At 41.8% G+C, this 8,532-nt stretch overlaps 1 protein-coding gene across 2 annotated transcripts in view; it reads right to left on the reverse strand.

Moving 5' to 3' along the window:
- HEPH (hephaestin) overlaps window positions 1-2,857 on the reverse strand; it is a 53,057-nt gene extending 50,200 nt beyond the window's left edge. For both annotated transcript variants that reach the window (XM_081848555.1, XM_081848554.1), the window contains exon 1: window positions 2,751-2,857. The gene's annotated coding sequence lies outside the window, so the exon portion shown is untranslated. The remainder of the gene's footprint in view (window positions 1-2,750) is intronic.
- Window positions 2,858-8,532: the final 5,675 nt, after the last annotated feature.

Here is an 8,532-nt window from a genome sequence, read left to right on the forward strand (position 1 = left end):
AGAAGTTCTGTTTTGGGGGGACAGGGGACGGGCAGGTGTGGAGGACTCCCTGGTCCTGAATGGGGTAACTGTGCCCCTGAAGGAACAGGTGCACAGCCTGGGAGTCATTCTGGACTCACAGCTGTCCATGGAGCCGCAGGTCAGTCCAGGGCAGCTGTTTATCAGCTCCATCTGGTACGCAGGATGAGACCCTACCTGCCCGTGGACTGTCTTGCCAGAGTGGTGCATGCTCTAGTTATCTCCCACTTGGACTACTGCAATGTGCTCTACCTTTAAAGGTGACCCGGAAACTACAAATAATTCAGAAGGCGGCAGCGAGACCTGTGACTGGGAGTGGCCGTTGAGACCATATAATACCGGTCCTGAAAGACCTACATTGGCTCCCTGTGCGTTTCTGAGCACAATTCAAAGTGTTGGTGCCCTTTAAAGCACTAAATGGCCTCGGCCCAGTATACCTGAAGGAGCATCTCCACCCCCATTGTTCAGCTCCAGGGGCCTTCTGGTGGTTCCCTCACTGCGAGAAGTGATGTTACAGGGAACCAGGCAGAGGGCCTTCTCAGTAGTGACACCCACCCTGTGGAACCCTTTCCCATCAGATGTCAAAGAAATGAACAACTATCTGATTTTAGAAGACACCTCAAGGCAACCCTGTTTAGGGAAGTTTTTAATGATTGATGTTTAATAGTGTTTTTAATATTCTGTTGGGAGCTGCCCAGAGTGGCTAGGGAAACCAAGCCAGATGGGCAGGGTATAAATAATTAATAATAATAATAATAATAATAATGTGGAGGCAAAACATAGCAATTATGGCTAGTTGCCATCAGTCGCTCTCTCCTCCATGAATTTTCTCTTTTAAAGCCATCTAGGTTAGTAGCCATCACTGCCTCCTTTTGGAGCAAATTTCATGGATAATGATGATGATTTAAATTTGAATGTTTAACTATGCACTGGGTGGGAAAAAACATTTCTCTATCTCCCAGAAAAAACTCCCATCGCTGTAGTGCTGAGGTAGGCAACACAGCACCTTCCAAATATTGCTGGATAGCAACTCCCACATTCCCTGCCCATTGGCCATGCTGGCTAGAGGTAGCAGGATTTGGAGTCCAACAACACCTGGAGGGCACATTGCCTACCTGCCTTCCCCTGCTGCAGAGGAGGAACAGCAGTGAAGGGACTTGGTTACAGAACTGAAAATTAAATTCTAGTCTACCCTAAGTATATTTTGAGCTGTGTGTCATTTGTGAGCAAGCACATGGACCACTGAACTTTATTATGGATCAATCAAACATGCATGGATCCCTTGCTCAAATACACTTCCACAGTGCCAGTCCTATGATAGCACCCCTAGGTATAGATTCCACCCTGTTCAGTGGGCCTTATTCCCAAGTAAGTGTGCACAGAGTTGCGGCCTTAACGTCTGACATGTTGCTCACCCTTGAACGAAAGCTGTTCCCTAACTCAGTGTGTTGAATTATCCTGGCCTGCTACCTTTATAATAGGACAACATATCCATCTTTCAGCATGGGTTGCTAAGCATCCAGTAACAAGATGCAAGGACATCAGCATACAAGAACACTATTGTATGCATGTGTGTTTTAAGACCCAACTTGTTTTTATGACTTTAAGTTGTTTTAAGTTGTTTTTAATATTGTGTTTTAATGCAGCAACACTAGGGTTGCCATACAGTCATGCCTCGGGTTTTAGACACTTCAGGTCGTGTTTTTTTCGGGATACAGACCGCCGAAACCCAAAAGCACTGGAATGGGTTACTTCCAGGTTTCAGCAGTCGCGCATGCACAGTAGTGCTAAATCACGCTTTGCGCATGTGCAGAAGTGCCGAATCGCAACCCGCGCGTGAGCAGACGCACCGCTGCGGGTTGCGAACGTGCATCCCGCATGGATCACATTCGCAGCCCGAGTATCCACTGTATTTCAAAAAGTGACAATTGGGACTCGAAAGTCATTGAGCTGTTTTCTGGCAGTTCTTTCAAAATGTCAGGACATATGGCAGCACTAAGCAACATATCCTAGGAGCTTAAGGTGAAGGACATGCCATTATTAATAATAGCTCTGTTGTTTGTCTCTTTTCAGTGGCAGAGACTGCAAAACACTTTTGACGTCCGGAAACTATGAAGAAGATGCTCCCAGTCTTTAAATACTGCTTGATAAACAAAATCCCTAAGTGGTCTACTTAAAACACAGGAAGCCCATAAAAGAAAATTATAGGCAAAAGTATACACATACACAAAGTTATAATAAAAAATACAAAGAAATACATCAGCAAAAACAGAGAATCCATCACTAAAACATTAAATTAAATTTCAAGAAATAATAAAACAGAGCAGTGTTATTAATCTTATGAGCAAGGGAAATCTTGTTTAAATAAGTGAATCTTCAGGAAGTATTGAAACCTTGCCACCATTTCTGCCTAATCTACAGCATTCCAGGTGTCCTGAACTATTGCTCCCACCCTAAGTAGCCCAAAAAACCTGGAGGTGGACCAGGATGGCGAAGAAGACCGTCTTAGAAGTCACCTGCTTCAGAAATAATTCCCCTCTATACCCTCCCCACATCATACCTCAGGTCCCATTGAGAGATGTGACCCACTTGTACATGTGCAATTTGCATGCTTCCTGAGAAGTAAGCCCAACCAGAATTTACACTCAAGTAAGTGTGCCTAGGATTGCGGCCCAAGCAACCTCCCCCTTGCTAACTAAGTATTCAATTAAATAAGTTCACAGATCCCTTACTTTGATACAGGAGGAAGAGCTGGTTAGAAGCTGAGACCATGGGAAGGGCTTCAGAACTGTTCCCCGAACATTTTCTTCCTGAAGCTCCAAAGAAGCCATATGATAGCTACAGACGCCAAGAGGGGGCAAAGTCTAGGCCATAAAACCAGCTGATCCCTGGACCCAAGCCATTGGCCTATCTGGAACATGTAATGCTTTCGGAATGCACTAAATATAAGAAATGTTTTGCAAGCTGATTGGCTGCTGAGCAAGGAACAGCCTTATGTTGATCAGTTCAATGTCATTAGCATATCCGTATGCCGCCTACATTTGTTTCGTTTTCAGGCTTTAGATGGCAAGGGCAAGCTGCTTGTGTAGCTTGTTACTCCCAGGTCAATTATGACTGGATATTGCTTTATGGCATTGAAGTGTGAATGTGCATGCCACCTTTTGGTTCTTGGAGGAAAGCTGGTATATATAGATGCAATAAATGAATGAATTAATCTGGTTCGACAGCAGGCAGTGGCTGGCAGAGCCCTTTGCCCAACTATGGCAGAAAATGGGCAGGAATGGTCTGAGCAAAACAACAGCTTTAAAAAAGCAAAAAAAAACCACACACACACACACAAAAAACCAACCCACAACTAAACTGAAACAAAACTCCCAGCCTTCCAAGCAAAGAGCAAAAGGAAAGAAAGTGGTTTCATCGTGCATACAGTGAAGAACCTACAATAAAGGGTTTCATATAAACATTTTTGGTTGGTTTCAGTATTTTTTTGTGTTACCCTTTATGGATCTCTGGAGCCAGGATATATGAAGTGGACTTGAACTGGATTTGGAAGCGGACCACTATCTTTCCTGGAGAGTGGGTGGGGGAAAACAGCTGCTTCGATCCGCAGAACTAGCGCTATTACAGGCGCCACACAAAATCCCTTCTGCGTTTACGAGAAATTGATCTTTCTGTGCGGTGTCGCCTGCACTCTGGAACTCCCTGCCTGCTGATATCCTTCAGCATACTCTTTTCGGCACCTGCTAAAAGTATTTATTGTTTAGCATGGGTGCTGTCAGGATTTATGTTGGGGGGCAGGCTTCATGTTGTGGGGAGCAGAACCTCAGTCAAAGAAGTATGTAGTTTTACTTGCGGAGGGCAGCTCCTCTTCTTGGCTACGTCCAGGTTGTTCAGATGTGCTATTTTAACGTTTGAAAGTTTTAATTTTTTGTTGTTAATCCAATTGCTTTATTATTATTTTGTAAAATGCATTGAGGTCGGGGTTTTTTTGCGTATAAATTCTTCGAAATAAATTAATACGTGAAATGGAAAGAGAAAGTGAAAGGACTGCATAGATGTATACGTCAGGAAAGCTAAGTGATTCGCTTAGAGCGCATTCGCGGCCCCAGCGTCGGCAAAGCGGCACACCGCTGCCGCTGACGCGCCGCCCCTTCTTCCGAAACCTGCCTTTTTCTGAATAGCCGGACCGCTCTTCCTGCACGTGCGTGCGAGTTTGTGTCGCCTCCGCTCCAGGTGCAGCCAATGGGCGGCCGAGCGCGAGGCCCCGCCCCCTTCATGCAAAGTTGAACTCATTTCTCTTGCCGGCAAAGGTATTCCCTCTGCTTGCACGCCGCTCGGAGAAGAGCAGCCTCTCTCTCGGTACCATGCAGAAGGCGCCAGCTGCTCCTGCCGCGGCTGCCGCGGGGGTCACTGCAGGTCCCGCAGCCCCCGCAATTCTGCAGCTGCCCCCCTTCCTGATAAAGCTGTGGGCTATCATGGAGGATTCGCGGAACGGCAGCATGATAACTTGGAGCCCGGTGAGGAGCGGCGGGATGGATTGGTGATGGAGGGTTCCGCGGGAGCGCGCCGTAATAGACTTGTAGCGCTTCTTCCGAACTCGGACTTTAATGTCCACAAGCAACAGGCGGCCAATACTGTATTCTGGCGCTTCTGCGTCAGACGAGTTCGTTGAATTTTTAATTTAAAAAATTAAAAATTTATCCCACCTTCAAAGAGAGTAAGATGCGACCTGATAGAAATGTATTATTATTATTATTATTATTATTATTATTATTATTATTATTATTATTATTATACTTATAACCCGAATTCCCGGAGTATGTTACAGCGTTAAAAGCAACTAAGAGCATGCACGGCATGGAGAAAGCGGGTAGAGCCGCGGTTCCCAACTTACAGCACACGCCGCACGGAGGGGGCAATTTGATTTTTAAAGGGGGAGCCAATTTGGAAGCTTGTTTAGACCAAGTTAATGGCATTTTAGGCTTCGTCCACGTGAATAGGATTTCACTTTTTGAACGATAAGAATTAAATGTCGTGGGATTTTAGAGATGCCTATTTTGGCCAAAAATAGTTTGGGAACCGCTTCGATTGAGGAAGGTTTTTTGCCTCTTCGCGTAGCGCTAGAATGGTTCCCAACTTACGGCACACGCCGCACAGGGCGGCAATTTGATTTTTAAAGGAGGGCGGGCAATTTGGAAGCTTGTTAAAAAAGGTTTGTGTACCAATGCGAAAGAGGAAGGTTTTTTGCCTTCTCCCGTAACACTAGAACTCTAGCGAAGCTGACTTTTGGGAGAAGGCAGAGAAAAGAAAGTCTTAACTTCACACAGCGCAGAGTTAAACTGTGGAACAGCTTCCCGCGGGAGGCGGCAATCATGGTTCCCAACCCTAAACTGCTTTTTTAAAGAGGATTAGGCAAAACTCACGAAGAAGAAGAGGGCTATCTGCTGCAAGGGAACTGGTAGGAGGCAGCTATGCTTCTGAATACCAGTTGCCGAAAAGCCGCAGGAGGGGAGAGTTGATCTTGTTCTCAAAACCCCGCTTGCGAGTTCCGTAGATAGGAATCTGGCCACTTTGCGAACAGAATACTGAACTAGATGGACCATTGGCTTGATCCATCAAGCTCTTCCTATGTTCTTACATTTTTCCAGGAGGCATTTTAAATGCACCTGGCTATTGGCCACTTGCAACCAAGTGAAGATGCCGAGGTGCCAGGATGGAGCCTGACATCTCCACCATCTGGATGTGCGTGCCTGGGGATCCTTGGGCCATGAATGCACACTAGCAACACATCCTGTAGAATTCTATTCCTTATATTTTATCTGCACCATCGGAATGAATTTCAGGAACCAAAATGCTGCATTGAAAAATATGATTTTCAAGCTGCATCACCTAGAAATGGCAACTTTTTGGTGACTTTCCTTTTTGGTGACTGTAACATTGGTTTAAGGAGCCATTTGGTGTCTAGCTTATTATATATCTGAGTTTCTCTGTTTCCAGGGGTCCTCCTGTGACGAGGCTGCATTTTAATTGTTTTAATGTTGTATTTTAATCTTGTTTTTAAGTTGTATTCATTCTAATCATTTTTATTATTGGTTGTTAGCCACCCTGCAAATCAGCTGCTGGCCAATATAAAACAGGTGACAAGGCACACATGCACAGAATTAAATCACAGTCAAAATGTTAATGTAAAGCTAAAGAGAAATGTAACAATTCCAAAAACAACTACGAAATAAGCATAGAGTTCGGCAAAGAAATTTAATTTGTTATCGAAGTGCTTTTTCAAGATGCAATCCCTTCACCAAGTGTCTAAAGTTCTAGAATGGTGGGGTTACTTCAGCCATGCCCCTTGCAGACCCAGGGCAGAGCTGCCTGCTTCCTTCCCCAACGCAGCAGAAGGCTTCATGTAGGGAAGTTAGGAACACCATAGCAGGAACTCATGCAGAGATGTAATAGGCAGCCTCCTCTGCATTCTGATAACCTTGACTCATCTAAGCTCTGTGTTGTTTACTGGCAGCGGCTGCTGGAGGCTGAATTTGTGACCTTGTGCATGTCTATCCAAAAGTTATTCCTTTTTTAAAAAATAAAAAAAATATTTAACTGGTTTTTCATAATATTTTACAATCACATATCCAATACACAACATAAAAACAAGATTCCAAAGAATCTCCTGGACTTCCCTCCTCCACTTTCTGGGTTTGATTGTTAATCATTTCCTCCTGCTTCTTTTATGATAATCCAAATCTTTTACCTCTACATTGTGTCCAAAATTCTCCATTAAACTACAAGTGTTATTCCAATTCTACCAGGGTGGATTTGATTTAAATCACTAGTCAGTAAGACTTGATTTAAATCATTTTTATTTATTTTTTACAGAAAGATTCATTTTTGCTGGTATAATCTTAATATTTACAACCAGCTGAAGGTTTCATTTTTGGAATAATAAATTTTCAAAGTAGTTTTTACAGTTATATAAAAAATTACTGATATGATTATACTATTAGAAATACATAGAACGATAATTATGAAATTATTGTGAAGTTTAATAAGTTAACTTTATATTTGGACAACTATTCTGCTGTACTTTATTGGAAGGAGAAAAATAATCATTTCCTTAATAACAATTTAAACAATTTATTTAACTAAATAACATTTTAGCATGTGTATCCATGTTTGTTGATGTGGTTAAATTATTAAAAAAAACTTAGACTGAGTTTTAGCACACATGAAAAACTTAAACAAATTTTTATTTCCTGATGAATAGCCTTATTTATTGAACTTAAATAAAATACTATATTTAGAAAGATTTTTCCTCCAAAAGTATTTTATTTTAAAAATCCAATTTAAATTAAAAAATATCTGATTTTTTTTTAAAAAAATCTGATTTAAAAAAAATCTGATTTAAATAAAAAACCTGATATTTTTATTTTTTAAAAAAAACATTGATTTTTTTTTTAATCCACTCTGAATCCTATCAATGATTTTAGCTGTTTGCAATGGTTTTTAAAATAAATTATAAATTTTCCCCATTCCTTATTAAAATTTTTGTCTTCCTCTTTTCTGATTATTCCAGTCATTTTAGCCATTTCAACATAATCTACCAACTTAATCTGCCATTCTTCTCTGGTAGGGACTTTATCTACTTTCCATTTCTGGCCAATAGCATCTGTGCAGCCGTGGTCACATACGTGTATTTATGTATCCAAAACGTACTCCCTTGCATTTAGGATTATGGTAGTAGTTTTGTTTTATTTCTTCTAGTTTTCTAATAGTTAATTTGTTGTCCTTGATGTGAGTGTAACCTGATGTGTACACATGTTTCTTTTCTGGAATTCACGAATACATTCTGTACGTGTGCGTGCCCATGTATGTTCATATGAAGGCATATAATCTGAGTTGCAAAAGTTTGCTCCCCTAATAATTGCTCAAAGGAAACTAGGCATATTTGTATTGCAATTTGCAAACTGGAGAATTGTGCAGTAGTGAACAAGCCAAATGCCAATTTCATTGGGTCCACTGGTCTGAAATATTATTACTGTAATATGAAAAGTGCATGTTTTCATTATGTTTCTAATGCATATTTTTAATTGCTCTATTGAGGGTAAACTGGTCCTAGCCTGTAAAATTCTACTTTTTGCATTGTTTAGTTTTTTAATAGGTCAAGATATGCTGTAAATTTGGTGCAGTGGGCAAGTAAATGCCAGCATTGGAAACTAGCTGACTGTACTCTGATAATTTGCCCATGTAGTGAGAGAATCAGAAACAGTTGAATGGTGTGATACACACCTACATAGGGAGACTGAGCCCTTTCATGATGCATAGCCAAGTTGCATGTGTGCCTTAGAGAATGGCAAAGAATGCAGAAAATGCATGTTTGCTTTTTTAGCTAGGATACAGTGGTACCTTGGGTTAAGTATTTAATTCATTCTGGAGGTCCGTACTTAACCTGGAACTGTTCTTAACCTGAAGCACCAGTTTAGCTAATGGGACCTCCTGCTGCAGCCACGCCGCCACAGC

The sequence above is a fragment of the Podarcis erhardii genome (assembly GCF_964252035.2).
Source record: "Podarcis erhardii genome assembly, chromosome: Z".
Taxonomy (NCBI): domain Eukaryota; kingdom Metazoa; phylum Chordata; class Lepidosauria; order Squamata; family Lacertidae; genus Podarcis; species Podarcis erhardii.